At 31.6% G+C, this 18700-nt stretch overlaps 1 pseudogene; it reads right to left on the bottom strand.

Moving 5' to 3' along the window:
• The window catches only part of LOC143069845 (CD109 antigen-like), a 49826-nt pseudogene extending 34168 nt beyond the window's left edge, over positions 1–15658 (bottom strand).
• Positions 15659–18700: the final 3042 nt, after the last annotated feature.

Genomic DNA, 18700 nt, shown 5'->3' with positions numbered 1-18700 from the left:
TTGATACTTGATTTTTAATTGGTTTGCCAGAAAAGTCAACGTTCAGAACATATTCTGCGACTGAGCCATGGGGAAGGGTTAAATGTCTCCCTCGTATTTATCAATCAAAATCTGTTTTTCAACTTAAATTTATACAATTAAGAAGTAAATACTACATCATGGTCATTTGCACTCTAGCTACTTCATTGTAAATAATACCACATCTTATAAGGATATTGTTGAAGTGCACGAAAGAGAGAAACGAGTATATCACTAAAATAAATACGTCAGCGAATCAAATTCAGAATAATTTCTCTACTACTTTACTTGAAATGATCATAAATATAACACTTTGGTAATCAAAAATTCATCTGATATAAGTTTCACCCAAAGATAAAAACAACAGCGAAAACAAGTAAGAATCTTTGATCCAACGATTCATCTGAGGTAAGGATTCTTATCCCAGGAATAAATTACCTTATGCGTATTTGGCACAACCTTTTGGAATTTTGGATCATCAATGCTCTTCAACTTTGTACTTGTTCGGTTTTATAACTTTTTTTATATGAGCGTCACTGATGAGTCTTATGTAGACGAAACGCGCGTCTGGCGTACAAAATATAATCCTGGTAATTTGATAACTAGTTAGATGCACCCTCTTTCAGCAATAAGAACATGACAACATTACAGGGTACAATGGTACATTACATGCTATATTATACACAAAGTCAATTGAACCCCTCTTTTTATCATAATCAATATTTGTTAAGAATTAAAATCAAAATAACAGTCTCAACTATGTTTGTCACTGAATACTTGCACTAAAAATCGAGAATGCATCCTTGCCATCTGTACCATCAAATTGATCAGTAGATCCAGAGAAGCCATCTTCTTGAAGTTCATTCAATACCTTTCAATATTAAATACAATCGTTAACCATATTGCAGCGATTCAATTGAGTATATAAACTAAATAATTCTCAACTGTTTATTTGTAGTGTAATTCGTGTGTTCGACTACCAAATGAAACAAACAAACAAAACATTATATATTATATAACATAATATTCCAGATAATAGCCAATGATCGTTTTAATCAACAGGATGTGAAAGATGATAAAGTAAACAATAAATAAGATGCATATGTCCATAAAAGAGTATTAAGTGAAAGTTATTTTTCTTCTCATATATTTTATGATGGTATGATGATCAACCCATCACGGGAGAGATTATGCTTCATTTTCTATGACGAATACACTATTTTTATATAATGAGTTAAATTGAAGTCTGGAGCTGGCATATCTTTAGTTGCTAGTTACTATAGTTTTTTGTTAATGTATGTTTCATTGTCATTTTGCTTTCATGATCCTCTGGGTTCATAGATCATTTCTAGTAATGGTAAATGATTGCCATAGTCAGTCGATTGAGTGCTGCCTTAGTCCAGTCAGCAGATAGCAAAATAAAACAATTGTAGAATGGAAAGAAATGTATTTTCCCATTCTACCAATGTGACACCCAATTAACCTGAAGAAAAAGGTATAAATAAAGAAAATATTTTTATAAAAAATATATACGAAATATGAAGAATTAAGACATTAGCAACTTATATAGGAGTATGTATTGTTTTAAAAAGATTTTCCTGAAGTAACATTGCTAATGACTTCATTTCCTTTATCATGCATCCAAAATTATCACAAGGATTGAATTTTTGATGAAGAAGATGTGGTATGAGTGCCAATGCGACACCTCTCCAGTTAGGTCACAATGTATAAATAGTCAACAGTTACATGTCACATTTTGGCTTTAAACACGGAGCCTTGGCTAACAACGAACAACAGGCTATGAATAACCGTAAGATTACTAGTCTAAGTGTAAAATTGAGTTTATATACACTAAAAATTAAATCTATATATTTAGAAGTATAAACAAAATTTAAGTTCTTTATATTAAGTTAGCAAAATACGTTTTTAACAAATGACAGATTATATTCACAGAGAGAGATAGCTTACATCTTGTGTTGTGATATCATTTCCTGATTTCAGTAAAATAACACTTTTATCAACAGCGAGGACGTTCACCAATGAGTATGGATGAGCCGTTAATTCAACCCGAACTTCATCACCTGGTTTAGCTCGCCTTTTGTTGAATTTAATAGACACCTGAAGTAATAGATATTATCAAAGGTACCAGGATTATGATTTAATACGCCAGACACGCGTTTCGTCTACATAAGACTCAAAACTTTCAAAAGTATCGTTTAATGACACGTTAGCAGTATTGTTCATTAAATCGTTTGAAATGTCAAAAAAGGAAATCCATTTAATCGGACAAAATTATTGTAGATTTTTGAGTTTGACTGTCCCTTTGGTATCTTTCGTCCCTCTTTTAAATGTTATAAATCTTATCTATCGGAATAAGAGAAAAACATCGACATGTTTCTGACTTGAATCTTTCACTTCTAAAGCCGTTGTTTGTAATTCAGTTATATTGAAAAGATTGTGTGAGCAGCTCTATCAGACAGATACGGATACAGATAATTCTAGTTGTTTAATAGTCATCAATCGATTAATAGGAAACAAATCCGGGTAACAAACAAAACAAATGGTAAAACATCAACTTTAAGAGGAAAAATACACTGAACTGCTTAAAAATAAAATATGCCAAAATACATAGAAACGGACTATGTGATAACAACTGCCTTTATCCTGGCTTGGTACATGACATTTTAGGACAAAATAGTGGGTTGAATCTAAATGTATGGCTAGCCACACCTCCCGTTTATATGGTAATGTTATAATTATATACATATTATTAAATGACAATAATACATGACAGGAATAAAGTAAAATATAAATCTTAGAACAGAAGTAAATTTATTACAATTCTGAATATCATTTACCAACTATTGTTCGAGTTGAGGAAGTGTAGTCCATTCCAGGTGATGTTAGTTAAGTGCTGATAAAGTGAGGTTAGGGTATAGTTTAAAAATTGTCATCGTCTTGTTTGTCGTAAACGTGCGGATTCGCTTTTAATTTACATTCGTTTCTTAAACTTGATTCTTTTTAAGTGGTTTTGTTGTTTATATTTGTGGTTGGGTTTTGGCAAGTAAATTCAAATACATTACAAGGTTAATTTTTTTGCAGAGATGAAGTAAACTGTCATAATTGACAGAATGAGTAAATTTTAAATACGGTACTATAAAACAAGTACAAGAAATTGTACAAACAAGAAAATGTAGTATGATTGCAAATGAGGCAACTCTCTACAAGAGACAAAATGACACAGAGTCACCGTATGGCTTTCAACAATCATCAGCAAAGCCCATACCGCATAGTCAGCTATAAAAGACTCCGAAGTGATCAATGTAAAATAATTCAATTGATAAAAATAACGGCCTAATTTATGAACAAAAAAATAATAAAACACATCAATATACGACAACCACTGAATTACAGGCTCCTGACTTGAGACAGGCACATACTTACAGAATGTTGAGGGGTTAAACATGTTAACGGGATACCAACACTCCTCTTACCTAAAATGTTCCGAAGTCAGCGGAGGGGCCAAAACAGTCAAGAAATAAACAAATATTATTCTTGAGGTAAATGAAATTTAAAAGTAGACGATAACTTCCAAAGACAGATAAGCATTTATACAATATTACATTTTTTTTAATAATTAAAAAAAAACTCACTTTATCAACACAAAAAAACCACAAACACACACACACACACACAAATGAAAAATACATCACAAAACCAAAAAATGGCAATGAAGGCAGAATGATAACAAAAAAATTGTCAGATAATATCATAATATTTGAAACATGTACTGTATTTTTTATATTAAACTTTAATTAAGACATGACTAAATTGGTATGTAGTTTTAAAAAAGGGGACATACACAAAAGTTAAGATTTCAAATCCAAAATATAATACAAATTGCAACAATATCTTATGTTATCGTTATTTTTGGGAACTGTTATTATTATACTGATGTTTTTGGAGGCGGTTTTATAGAATAGCAAATCTCTTGCCTTTTATATCCCGAAGTTTTTATGTAAAGTGGAAAAGATATATGATATGCATATGATGAAGACATAGTCTTTCAATAAGTTAAATTGAAGTTTGGAGCTGGCGTGTCAGTTAACTGCTAGTAGTATGTTATTTATGTTTTATTGTCATTTTGTGTATTTTCTTTTAATACATCGTCTGACATCAGACTCGGACTTCTCTTGAACTTAATGTTAATGTGCGTATTGTTATGGGTTTACTTTTCTACATTGGCTAAAGGTATAGGGGTATAGGAGGTGGGTTGATATCTCATAAACATGTTAACCCCTCCACATTTTTGTGCGCCTGTTCCAAGTAAGGAGCCTCTGGGCTTTGTTGGTCTTGTATTATTTTTAATTTCAGTTTCTTGTGTATAATTAGGAGTTTAGTATGGCGTTCACTGTCAATGAACTAGTATATGTATTTGTTTAGGGGACAGCTGAAGGACGCCTCCGGGTTGGGGAATTTCTCGCTGCATTAAAGACCTATTGGTGACCTTCTGATATTATCATTATGATTTTGACAATGTAACGACTGATTAAGACGTAGTTATAGGAGCGGGTGTCGATATGAGTCTTACATATACTCACTGCATTATCAAATATGTCCTCAATCGGAAATGATATAGCATCAGCAACAACTTCACCATTGTTTCGTCTAACATAATAAATGAGTAACTTTGCTTGAGGAATCATTGCATATGTGATTCTAAGATTCTGGTCTTGCTGCTTTCTATTTCTCATCCTAAATCGCCCTTGTGTTATAAGTGATCCTTTGGCAAAAACCTGTTCAAGAAAAAAAAAATAGTTTTCGAAACATTTGCTAAAAGTACAGAATTATTAAACACAATGTATAAACCAAGAATTCTATTACACTATAAAATCAAAAACGACCACCTCGGTGACGTCTGGTGTTTAGTAAGTCTAAGTTATAGCAGATAAATTGTGTATGCCAGACGCGCGTTTCGTCAATAAAAGTTTTAACAGTGACGTTCGATACAAAGCTCAATCAATAGATTTAAATCAATTCTTTAATACGGAGAGGTAAATGCCATTTTAAATCCTAAAACTGCTGTAAACAACATGTTTTAGAATAATATATATGTCTCTCCATATTGGCACAACTATATAGTTTTATTCAAAGAAATCATTGGGCTTTCAATCACTTTGCTAGACTTGATTTGGATCGGGGATATACTGTAAACACTAAAATGTATCAAATGGTACGTATAAAGCTCAATAAGAATACTAATATTCACCTTGACATCATGGTCATAAAAGTGAGAGGCTGACGATAACAAAGAGACAGTTTTATAGACCCAGGTGTCTCCTGTCATGAAGGTATCACCCATCAGGTAAATGCACACAGCGTCAATATTATAATGATTTTTTATTTTAGTTTCTTGTGTATTATTTGAAGTTAAGTATGACGTCCATTATCACTGAACTTGTAACCATATTTGTTTAGGGTACAGCTGAAGAACGCTGTTATCTGCTCTATGGTCGGGTTGTTGTCGCTTTGACACATTTCCTATTTCCATTCTCAACTTTATTGTTTCCTTAAGTCATAGAAAATATTATATACAGTATTTTTGAACGAATTGATTCATATGGATAGATATATTAACACTGTATTAGAATCAAAATTGTAATTTAAAAAAATCTGAGTATCTAATTTTTCATATTTCTTATTTATTGCTTTTATAATTAAAAATCACATACTTTGTAACTGCAGAAGCGGATCATTTCTGTACAGCGTATAATCAATGGTAATCTCCTCCCAGGCTGAAAATCAATAAATAAAAGTTATAATACGATTTTTTTGTAACACGTTTGATAATTATCATAACTCTTTCGTAAAAATGCAATACAAAATTAGTTACACAAACACACGTAAAGGATTTTTTTTTCTCATTATGAGATATTTATATCTAATAGGATAAGGATATATACTAAGTTATTTTTATTATGCGGAAAAATATTATTTCGTTGTGTTTTCTATTGTCCATATTCACTAGTATGTCTTTGTTGTCTTCTATATTTGTTACTATATAAAAGGTATTTTTGGTACTTCTAGTAGTTGTTTTCATCCTTAGTCTCATCTTAGTGTTCCCATGCAGACATGCTGTTAAAGATAAGTTCAATGTCAATGCTTTACATTTCACAATTCGTATGACAGTTAGATAATTTCACTTGAAATAAATTGTTTTAGTGTATTTCTAAAAATAATTTTCATCTACAATTAAGAATATACAATCCTAAATCATTCAATAGAAAGTAAACTTTGAACACTCCAGGAACTTTTCGTGTTCGTGTGTTGATAAAATTGAGAATGGAATATATATTTTTAAACTTTTATGAACACGTTTTGAATACTCTGATGTTTTATTTATCTATTTCATCTTTTACCATTACAGTCTGATTTAATTCCTTTGCGTCAGATACCAAGAAATACTTAAACATGATTTTCTGATTTTAACTACATGTATTTGAGACCTGACAGCTCTGTATCCCTTCAATGCTTGGACTTTACCTTGGCATTTCTGTTATTCTTTACTGACACTTTTATAAAGTTTCTGCTTGGTGATTCTGCTCGTGACAAATACTTTGACGTTCTTTCTTTGCGATAAAAGGCCTGTTGTGAAAAGTAATTAGATGTTTTTTTTTATTAATTTATTATTTCGTCCGGTCTAAATTGGAGATTAAATTTGATATCCCGTATATAAAGATTGCTAATCTATACGCAACGTTAGGAACTCCAAGCACAACTGCTTTGAGACATTTGTTAATGACCTCTTGCTAAACAATTACTTGCCCTATCAAACTAAATTTCCAATGACAGTGTAAAAGTAAAATTACAAAAATACTGAACTTATAGGAAAATTGAAAACGGAGAGTCCCTAATCAAATTTGATGAAATATACAGTTTTTGTGTTTTCTGTGTCAATTAACAACACTTATACTTCGAGCTGCATCCTTATTTTGCATTTTTGTTATACGATTTTATTTGTTTATAATGGATTGTAAGATTTTACGTTAAACAGCTAGATATAAAATAATGTTGACGTTCAAAATAGGAAGGGACACATAAGTACATAGTCATGTTAAATGGATATCACAAAAACTGACTTAACAGTAAAAGTAATATTGTAAAAATAAATAATTTTGTCGTTCAAAGTATGACGAGATACATAAGTTCATAGTCATTTCGAATGGATATCACAAAAAATAGACTTAACAGTAAAAATAATATTAATAAAGACAAATAAAAAAATATTATAACATATTATTTAGATGATAAACAACGTCAGTACACAGAATTTAAACTTCAAGACCATCGTGTATTATTTGTGAAGTTGATTTGGAATAGTTGTCAACAAGATCTTGGTATCTTCCGATGAACTCTTTTAGGAATAAGATGAGGCGTTTTTGACATACATGTATCTGTGGTTATCAACTTTCTGCCCAGACACTGGTGACATTTGAAAGCTCTTGGATATCGAATAATTTGGGAAATGTATGTCCGTAATTCAGGTGAAGTTTGGTATATTGCTACTAAGGTGCTTCATAGTGTTTTACTCTACATTCTAGTTGACCAAATGCACAAAATTCAGATTTTTTTGTAAATTGTTTTGTCCTTAATTTTTCAAGAAACATATGTCCTGTGATATTTAGCAAACTGCAACCAACCATCAATTGAAACGAAGTGAGCAATGATGTAAGGGACGATTATCTGTTAATTTTCTTGTTTATCTATATGTTTGGTAGAGAATACCTCAATACTACCGGATAGTGCTGCTTTAGGGAATGTAGCTGAGAGTACAATTATTCCTGATTCAGGGATCTGTTTCAAACGTGTCCACAATACTTTTGTGTCCTCGTTGATAGGTCGGGAAAATCGCCCAAAAGGCATAACCTGATTATTGCCACCAGTTGGAGACCACTTTTGTTGTTTCTTTGTTCCTGGTACTCTATACGTGACCGTTATGTTTACAGAGTCTAATGATGATTTTAGATTACTTCCATCACGCCTTGTTGCTTTCAACTAAAATGCACCATTTTCAGAAAAAGCCAAACAAATGTGAAAAGATTTAGTCTCTTTTTTCTAAATTGAACAAATTTATGGTGATTTCAGCAGGAATTAGCAATTATACTCTATATAAAAAATATCATCAGGTGTTTTAATTACAAATATGCTTATTGTATAATAAAACCCCAACTGTTCAGAAATGGACACTTTTTGCATTTTGCATTTTGCATTTCGAGGCGATGGTATGAACATCCTCTCAATACCCTGTGTTAAATTAAGCATTTTGCTTAAACACATTTAAAAGTATTTCAAACCCTGCTTCTATTACATTGTATGCACATTGATAGCTGTCGACCTTGACATATTAGCTGACATAAAGCTTCTGTTGGTCAAGTAATGCCTCGCATCGTATGCTTTATCAAGGGTTGTCAACCGATACATACCACATTGTTGGAAGAGTATGACTTTTTTTCTGTATTTAAAGGATGATAAGTTTACTTAACACGCGGTCACATCAATAAAATGTTAATAATTATTGTGGACTCAATCATTTTTGTGAGTACCAAAGTTTCCATTTTTTTTTCGTACTGATTAAATTTCGTGTTTCTGTTAATCTGCTTTCATTCCTATTTAATTTAGTAATTCGTTTACTATTTTAGCGTCTTACGATTGATTACATTTTATATAAAATTCTATAATGTGCACATTGAAGAGAAAACATATGGTAACCTTGGTTTGTTTAAGCGAACCTTATAGTAAAGCTTACTAGTAAATGGAGATGCAGTATGAAACATAAAATATATCATCGGATTTCTAGCCACTTACCATTATTGTATAATCTAGTCCTGCTTTAAATACATTCGACATACTTGAGGAAAACGTCAGTTCTTCTTCTGTGTCATATATTACAACACTTCCTGTGTCATTTACCGAAATGCCAGTAATTGTTTCATTTACTATGGCGATAACCTTTATGTAGGTTCCCAGTTTAGGTGCAACGTCACTCATCAAGACTTTAATTGTTGATTTTCCTTTGATCTATTTAATTGGTAAGGCAAATATATATCATATGCACTTATCTTCATAAATAAAGGCAACAATAATAAACCACTGTTCAATAGTCATCAATCGATTACGCCAAAAAAATCCGAGGGAAACACGTCATTTATAAGACGAATACAAAATAACAATAGAAACAGTGATCTGCAACAAAAACAGAAACAAACACAATTTGCTAGTTTTTTGTTGTTGGTCGATTGAAGTGTATACAGATTTTGTCATCATAAGCTGTGTTTAATTTGATCGAAAAAGACTCGTTTTACAAAATACGGTTCAAGACTACATAATGACAATGATATTGAGCTTAATCAATTCGTCAGAATATTTATGATACAAAAAACAAAATGATCAAGTAAGTTATTCTACAAACTTGCTCATTAATACCTTAAATTTCTTTACAATCTGGTCTTCTGTATTCCATTCACTTTTAATGATCAGCTCTGCATCCCCATCAACTGGTTTCCCAAAAGTATATCTATATATGAATCATTTACGTCAAGGTTAATGTAGTATACAGCAGCACTTATCATCAGTTTACGGGGAGGTTACATTTTACAAGGATTAGGGAAGTTATTTGAGTTATGTCTAAATGAATGTAAAAAATATGATGAAAAAAACAACCATTTACGACTTGATAGTTTTTGTCAATGCGGATCTACAAACAGCTGCAATACAACTGGAAGGTGTAACTGGTCATATAACCAGGTTTAACTAACTATGAACTCTAGGAAAAGACTGTATTAAGGAATATGACAGTTTTTTTTACTTTTTGTGTTGATTAAAACGTTTGATTATGTCAGGTTTTTCCCAATCCGCGGTAGATTGTAATTTAAAATGTCCGCTTTTCTGTGAGATATAATATATACTAGGTATATATCTCCCAATTGATACGATATTCCCGTGCTTGCATTTCCTATCATGATTTTCTTGATAGAGGGTTACTGCTCACAAGGAAGCTATTAAACCAAGAGTTCCAAATGGTGAAGTTGAAATCATCCCTTCGTAAATTTTACGGACGCCGCCATCACGAGTTGGTTGACCGTTATGGAATAACCGTTTCACAAATGATATCGGATATGTTCCTTACGTCGTAACTACAATCCCCTTCCCTTTCATGAATGTGACCTACCGAGTTGGACTATATACCGGATTTGTAATCACATAAGCAACACGACGGGTGCCACATGTGAAACAGGATCTGCTTACCCTTCCGGAGCACCTGAGATCACCCCTAGTTTTTGGTGGGGTTCGTGTTGTTTATTCTTTAGTTTTCTATGTTGTGTCATGTGTACTATTGTTTTTCTGTTTGTCTTTTTCATTTTTAGCCATGGCGTTGTCAGTTTGTTTTATATTTATGAGTTTGACTGTCCCTTTGGTATCTTTCGTCCCTCTTTTATATACTAGTAATTGCATACACATTTTAACGATAATAATTACAAATAAATGCATATATATTCGCACAATGCATAACCTAAAAACGAAAAGTATGAACATTCAAAAATAAGTGTTCCCAGATATGTCACGTTTAGATAAAAAAAAAAAAAAGAAGAAACGTGTTTAAAATGTTAAGAAATATTTTGCTCAAAGAGAGGAAAAGATACCAAAGAGAGAATCAAACTCATAAGTCGAAAATAAACTGGCAAGGTCACGACGAAAAAGACTACCAGACAAACAAGAGTTCACAAACACAACAAAGACAACTAAACACTAGGTAACACTAGCCCAACCAAACACCGTGGGGATTTCATATGCTCTGGAAGTATTAGCTGATCCTGCCCCACATGTACCAACTTTGGTGTTGCTAACCTGGGTATACATATTGTGATGAGTCTTACTCGGAAGGGTACATTTGAGGAAAAAAGACGACGGGATTTAGTTTAGGACAATTGAACACTTTCTGTCGTCATCTGTGAAACAGGTCAAATATTTCTATATGGTGTCTGTAAATGTAGGGATACTTCACCAGTTGGAACTCTTTGTTAAATAGTTTGCTTTTAAGCAGCATCCCTATATTAAGGAAATTATGATAGGAAATACAAGCTCTAATGTTTTTTTTATTGTTTCTTTGTTGATTACCACGGAAGTACTACTTTTTTATAAATAAAAACATGATATCATTTGAATATAGATTTTGTGAAAAAAAAAATGTTTAGAAGAAAATCCATTCGTTGTCAGTTACAAACCCTAAAATAATCTATTGAGATATAACACGCATCAGTATACTTCAATACGATAGCAACCTAACAAATCTAATAACGAACGAAATCTAAATTTTTAATTTCAGTTCTGACTGTAGACAAGTGACAATAAGATAAGACAAACTATGAATAAATACCAATAGATATTTGAATTTTTTATTTTTTAAATAAAAACAAAACAACATTTGAGGCAGCTAGCAACAATTTGTTTGTGTCTGCATTCACTATTTCTTGTTCTTCCTAATAGAGGTCTATAATTGTGTGTCTAAATCTTGTGTACTTATATACCTATTGTGTCAGTTTGTTTTGTTCATGCATCGTTGGCAATATAATAAAATTTGATGCGACTGTCATACAAGTGAGAAGTTTAGCTAGCTATAAAACCAGGTTCAATCCACCATTTTCAACATACGAAAATGCCAATACCAAGTCATATGACTGTTGTTATCCATCCCTTTGATGTGTGATATCTCTTGAATTTGCCATTTGATTAGGGACTTTCGATTTGGAATTTTCCTCGGAGTTAATTTTTTTTTGTGATTTTACTTTATACGTTATAACACAATCCGTAACAACAAATATATTAAAGATGCATCACAATTAAATGATAACTTACAGTGCATTGATAGTAACTGTGAAAAATCTGTCTGTTTTCAGTTCAAACGAAGGCAGTACGACATTCACTTCAAATTTAGGTAGAACTACATAGAAACACATAAGCAATCAGTATTATTTTTTCAATAGAAATGCATTCAAAGTTAATGTGAATGATTTCAAACATTAGATATTTAAATACACCTGTTGATATCAAATGATAGTTTTTCAGACATAAACAGGTGACTTACAATAGATCAACATCATACAAACTGACATTTAATCCTGGTACCTTTGATAACTAATTAAATTACCGAGGAAACAGAGAGAATAATACAATCAGGCAAATTTATATAGGATTATAGCCTCTTCTATTTCATCAATGTTTTAATGCTACTAATGTGAGACAGGGTATTGTTGTTTTAGCTCTAACTCACCAACTTGTTGAACATCGAAACGCTTTGAAGTCTTTCCTCTCTGGAATAAAGAAGGTTAAACTGTACAGCGGAAAATAGTATTAAATATAAAAACAAAATCGACTTTACGAGGAGAGAACACTGTATTATTACATTGATAACAAGTACTATACTGTCAAAACTTAACAGTTTAATATCGTGTTTACGTATGTGTTTTTGAGGACAATAACTACACATGAGTTAAAAAAAAGATAGTAACTAGTGAACACGAATGACCGAGGACAATTGATATTAGATATGAGTTTCGAAATTTATTTTAGTGAACATTAATTTAGATGAAAAAATACAACTAGACATGAGTTTCGATAAACAACGATAAACAACTATTAACTGACACGAGTTTAAAACAATAACTGCAGAGCATGAGTTTGAAGAGACAATATTTTATTCCATTCTAAATTCATGGTCTCTAGTAATTGTGAATTGTTTCTCGTGTCCATTAAAAATTAAAAATCACAAAACCACCGTTTTTCTTTTGACATTAAATTCGTTATCGATGCTATTTATCTGATATACATTTCTCAGTTTTTTTAAGTTTGTAACCCGGATTTGTTTTTCTCAATGGATTTATGAATTTCGAACAACGGTATACTACTCTTGCCTGTATTCAAATATTATATTATCCAGTAAATTAAAGAAGCCAACTGACCATTTGCTCTACTTTGATTGTCCATCTTCCAAGGTTTGTCAAGGTCGATAGTTGGAAAGTACCGGCAAACACACCAAATACTGCGCTAACATTGAGAAACTGTTTCACTCGATTATTTTTGGGATCCTGCAAAAACATTTCAGTTGCAAATTATGATATATTCATAAATGCTATGACCAGAATTTCACATTCACCGTGGTTTTGATATTGTTATATTTGTATATAAACTGTGAAACTCACATCTTTGATAGAATTCAGTAACTACATACAAGTACAAAAATAGATTGAAGGCGTTAATGATAATTTTGCAATGCTCTTCAACTTCATACTTTATTTGGCATTTTAAACATTTTTTTATTCGAGCGTCACTGATGAGTCTCTTGTAGACGAAACGCGCGTCTGACGTATACGTTAAATTTATTCCTGGTATCTATGATGAGATTATTTATGGTCGTCCAAAATAGACGATGTCCGTAAAGTATATATATATATACATATTACCGACATCCATCATAGACGGAATTACCAATGAGACTTTCGTGCTGTAAATAATGGGTAGTTTTTTTTTTCGAAATTCATTTTTTTAATTTGTATAATTTCTATTTTTTATCATTCCGACTCTCAATTTGATTCCTTTTTATATATATATATTTGCATTATTTAACGAATTTAAAATGCAATGCATAGAAAAAGTTATTTTAACAAAAAAATAACATAAATGAACTGACCTGTATGTAAATTGTCAAAGGATCTCTTAAAACCTTTAATCGTTGATTAGTGCCAAACACCCTAAACTGAACTGTTGAAAAAGAAGGGTTATTGCATAGTATTCGATAATAAAGTCAAGTTGTATAATTTTGTGCAAGGGAAGAAATAAAATAATACCACATTGCAATTTAAAGCTTCAGTATAGATTTTAAATTCCTAAAATAACGTTTGAACAATATGAGCAGTTTGAATGTGTTTTATCAGGCACATTTCGTAACATTTCATTCATTCACAAATATTTCCATGATTATTTATCAATATTGACCATCAACGCTCCTCAAATACGAGTCTAAAACTAATTGATTGGTTATAAACACATTGCTTTGAAGAAACAGTGTTTATGACGATTATCTTAGTAGATAATAGCAACTTAGTATTTTTCAAAACGTCAGTAATTTTTGTCAAGAAACATAATACAAGTAGTTTGAGACTAAACATATTATCATCAAGTCTTTCTGTATCCTTATCAATGGAGTTTTGAGGACCTATTCGTCTCTCTAAATAAAACCCCATTCATTATCTTTGATTTATTTTATGAACCATAAGTCAAAGAAATAATGTAATAATTCTGCAACAGTAAAAGCAAAATAACCTCTATAATTTAATACAAGTATTTGTTACGTTTGTTTATCTAATCGTTATAAGAATGTAATTTCTATTATGACGTATCTCTACTGTATATACTGCGAATATGATTCCATATTTACCTAAGTCGCCTGGCTTATAAACAGCTTTGTCGGTCTGGATAAAGATGGATGACGCCTTCTCTGTGACTCGGATTTCTATAGCAGTTTTATCAAATTTAATATCTCCAATGACTCTCACTTTTATCTTGTAATCATATCCTGGAGGGGTCTTTTCTGGTACCTACAATTATTATCATACATTACGGATACCTGCATTCAACATTTTAGAAAGTATTAATTACTGAAAATATTTCATGTTTCATAACGGCTTTATTGAATTATTTCACATAGTTTTTTTTATAAATTTTCAGTTTGTAAAATAATGCTGAGGCATATTAATTATTTTTTAAAGGATATAAAGGCATTGAAAGTGTTACCATGTTAAGTTTAACCACCGCTGAATACCTTAATCTTTTGGTAAACTTGCATATCTTTATAGGAATTCCATTACCTTTGATTATTTACATTTACGGAACCTGTAATTTAGTTGCTGATATGCTACATATCTGTTTTTCGTTCATTTTTGTACATATTTAAGGCCGCTAGTTTTCTCGTTTGAATTAATTTAAATTTGTCATTTCGGGGACTATTGTAGCTAATTTTGCGGTATGGGCTTTGTTCATTGTTCAAGGCCGAATGGTGACCTATAGCTGTTGATTTCTATGTCATTTGGTCTCTTGTGGAGAGTTGTTTTATTGGCAATAATACCACATCTTCTGTTTTATATCTTAAGGGTTATTTTAATCAGCTCTGCATATTTTTTTGTTCAATTTGAATGTTCGACAAGGTTTATGTATGACCTTTATATGGAATATTAATGGTAAACTTGCATGTGTTATTAGGTGATTGTTATTACATCTATGTCTTCATATTCTCAGAAACATTTGGATGTGTTACTATATTTGTGCATTTATATATATTCTTGAATATGTTATCGCATGCGAAATTTTGATTTTTATGCATTTTTAATGCATTTTTTATGTTATGTATCTTATATTTTAGCTTCGCTGTAACCTTTGTATTTGCATGGTTTATGAGAATAAACTATCTATCTATCTGCACCTTCATTTGTCATTTAAACTCCACAAACATGTTCCAAAATTCAAATGTAATACCACTTACTTTGAGTGTAACAACGGCAGGTCTCTCTAAAACAAATAATACATACATTGGTATATCAAAACGTTCCTTAATTATGATTGAACAGAAGTATACTACTGTTGCTTTTATATAAACAAAAAGATTTTTTTTTTAAATATTTAAATAATAGTTATATTATGCATTAACATTTTGACACTGTTAAGTGTCTTTAGTCCATTATGATGATATAACATAATTTCGAGTGGATTTGACATAATGCATAAACACTTGTAAATTGTTCATACCACATACTGAGTAATACAGATGGGTGCGGTCCTAACCTTGACAAAAGTTAACTTAGAGTTAACTTGTTGACTGCTTTTTAAGTTAACTTGAGAATTTTTAAGCAGACCAGCAAGTTAACTTCGTCTACGGTGGACCAGACCTACGGTCCGCTTTTTTATGACTGCTGCAGACCTATCGACGGGTCTGTTCCAGACCAGACCTGTGGACAAGTCTGCTTTTGACCAGTCCTGAGGACAGGTCTGCCCCAGACCAGACCTGTGGACAGGTCTGCTCCTGACCAGACCTGTGGACAGGTCTGCTTCTGACCAGACCTGTGGACAAGTCTGCTATTGACCAGACCTAGGGACATGTCTGCTTATGAAATGTTATCTTTTTTGCAACTTTTCATATCAGACTTGAGCTTTATTAAAATATGTATAAACAACATTCGCATTGTTCTTCCCAAGAAGGCCTCTGATAGCAAATTTCTTTACTCGCTATACTCTACTAGACATTATTAATAACAACACAATTCTTTCTTTTTTCATTTTTATATATTCTTATAAACAATAGTCAATTACATAGAGCTATCATATTTTTTTTAATTAGAAGGCGGATAGAAATTAGGGTTATCCAACGCATCGGAACAACATTCGTATATCATGGGATATCAACATCTTTGTCGACGTTACTTCGTTCCCCGTTTTTTACCTGTCCCTTCATAATTTTTACTTTACGCATTTATACATGCATGGATATTTCATTGTTATTCTACTTATTTGGATTGGATTTACTATTCTTTTTCCGCAGAATATTCTTACGAAAATTGTACAGTTGTACAGTGTCCGGATATGTACGATGTGGTAAAACTACCAACAATCTCGTCAAATTCGTCAGATTTGTCGAGAGATTTGTGCACATGAATGAAATAGTTGTCACTTGACGTTTAACAACAAACAAAATGAATCAACCGACATAATAGATTAACAGTATACTATTACCAGAAGAGAACCTCAAATACATTTTTTATTAAAAATCACAAATGAATTCAGACATGTCAGTGTTGGTACATGTACTTGGATGATGCGGCCTAATAGTTTCGTTTTACACACCCTAGTGACTGTTCAATATTATGAATACAGAGATGAAACGCTGACATTCTCAATGTATGCGGAAAAAAATTGCATTAATTGTTTTCCTTATTGCTTACATTTGCCGTCCTACTAACATGTTCACAGGAGTGCCAGGAGAAGACATAATTAGGCGCCATCCCAACAGCGGTCATTTATTTTATACATTGAATCCAGACATCAAAAATATGGCTGATTTACTATGCGGATATATATAGATTTTTAAATTAAAGTGCACATATAATATATATATATATATATATATGCAGGTCAGTTTTTGGTCGATGCAGTCAAATAATTTTGTTGTATATAAGTCAGCAAGAGGTATCAAATCTACTGAAATTTTGTTACGTATCAATATTTTGAATAAAAGGAGGACATGCCGACATCCAAAATTAATGCGAACAAAAATTTGTTGTTATTATATTGCAATATTACTGTCCATTGTATTATATATTGAATCCTGGCATAAAAAATATGGCTGATTTACTATGCTGGTATACATGGTATATAGATTTACAAATTAAAGTGCACATATGGTCAGTTTTGGTCAATGCGGTCAAATCATTTTGTTGTACAAGTCAGCATGAGGTATCAAAACTACTGAAATTTTGTTACGTATCAATATTTTGAATAAAAGGAGGACATGCTGGCACCCTAAATTTATGCGAACAAAAATTTGTTGTTCATGTTGTTATTGTATTGCAATATAGCTGTCCATTGTATTATACATTGAATCCTGACATAAAAAAATATGGCTGATTTACTATACTGGTATATAGATTTACAAATTAGAGTGCACATATGGTCAGTTTTGGTCTTGGTCAATGCGGTCAAATTATTTCATTGTACAAGTCAGCATGAGGTATCAAAACTATTGAAATTTTGTTACGTATCAATATTTTGAATATAAGGAGGACATGCTGGCACCCTAAATTTATGCGAAACAAAAATTTGCTGTTATCAGGTGGTTATTGTATTGCAATATTGCAATCGATTGTATTATACATTGAATCCTGACATAAAAAATATGGCTGAATTACTATGCGGGTATATATGGTATATAGATTTACAAATTTAAATGCACATATGGTCAGTTTTGGTGGAAGCGCTCAAAATATTTTGTTGTACAAGTCAGCATGAGGTATCAAAACACATTAATTTTGATACGTATCAATATTTTGAATAAAAGGAGGACATTCTAGCACCCTAAATTTATGCGAACACAAATTTGTTGTTATTGTATTGCAATATTGCTGTCCATTGTATTATACATTGAATCCTAACACAAAAAATATGGCTGATTTACTATACAGGTATATAACTTTACAAATTAAAGTGTACATATGGTCAGTTTTAGTTGATGCGGTCAAATAATTTTGTTGTACAAGTCAGCATGGTCAGCATGAGGTATCAAAACTACTGAAATTTTGTTACGTATCAATATTTTGAATTAAAGGAGGACATGCTGGCACCCTAAATTTATGCGAACACAAATTTGTTGTTATTGTATTGCAATATTGCTGTCCATTGTATTATACATTGAATCCTGACATAACAAATATGGCTGATTTACTATGCGGGTATATAGATTTACAAATTAAAGTGCACATTTGGTCAGTTTAAGTTGATGCGGTCAAATAATTTTGACGGACAAGTCAGCATGAGGTATCAAAACTACTGTAATTTTGTTACGTATCAAAATTTTGAATAAAAG

This window comes from Mytilus galloprovincialis, chromosome 3 (assembly GCF_965363235.1).
Source record: "Mytilus galloprovincialis chromosome 3, xbMytGall1.hap1.1, whole genome shotgun sequence".
In the NCBI taxonomy this organism is placed as follows: Eukaryota; Metazoa; Mollusca; class Bivalvia; order Mytilida; family Mytilidae; genus Mytilus; species Mytilus galloprovincialis.
This window is presented reverse-complemented; position numbering and strand designations above follow the sequence as displayed.